This window comes from Penaeus monodon, chromosome 34, assembly GCF_015228065.2.
Source record: "Penaeus monodon isolate SGIC_2016 chromosome 34, NSTDA_Pmon_1, whole genome shotgun sequence".
NCBI lineage: Eukaryota > Metazoa > Arthropoda > Malacostraca > Decapoda > Penaeidae > Penaeus > Penaeus monodon.
The window spans coordinates 30,808,014-30,808,357 of record NC_051419.1 but is presented as its reverse complement, the minus strand read 5'-3'; positions in this window follow the sequence as shown (position 1 = coordinate 30,808,357).

Here is a 344-nt window from a genome sequence, read left to right as displayed (position 1 = left end):
GAGAAAAAAGAGGAGGGTGAGAACTTTGCTATTTTGTCAAGTTCCAGTACGTGGTTGTTGATCTTTTTAGTTAAACCAATTTATATCACATATTAAAATAGAGATCGATGGATTAAACCCATTAGTTAAATCATTACCATATTGCACAAGTTCATTTCGCGTGTAGTGCAGGATCTTATTATCAATCACGATTACAAAAACATCAAAGAAAAAAAAGGAAAAAAATCACATTAAAACTATTTCTTTTTTATTTATAAAAGAAAAAGAAAAATTGCGGGTAATTCCTAAGCGTTCGTATCCCTACATTCTCTATCAGATACTAAACTATTATATATCAAATACAT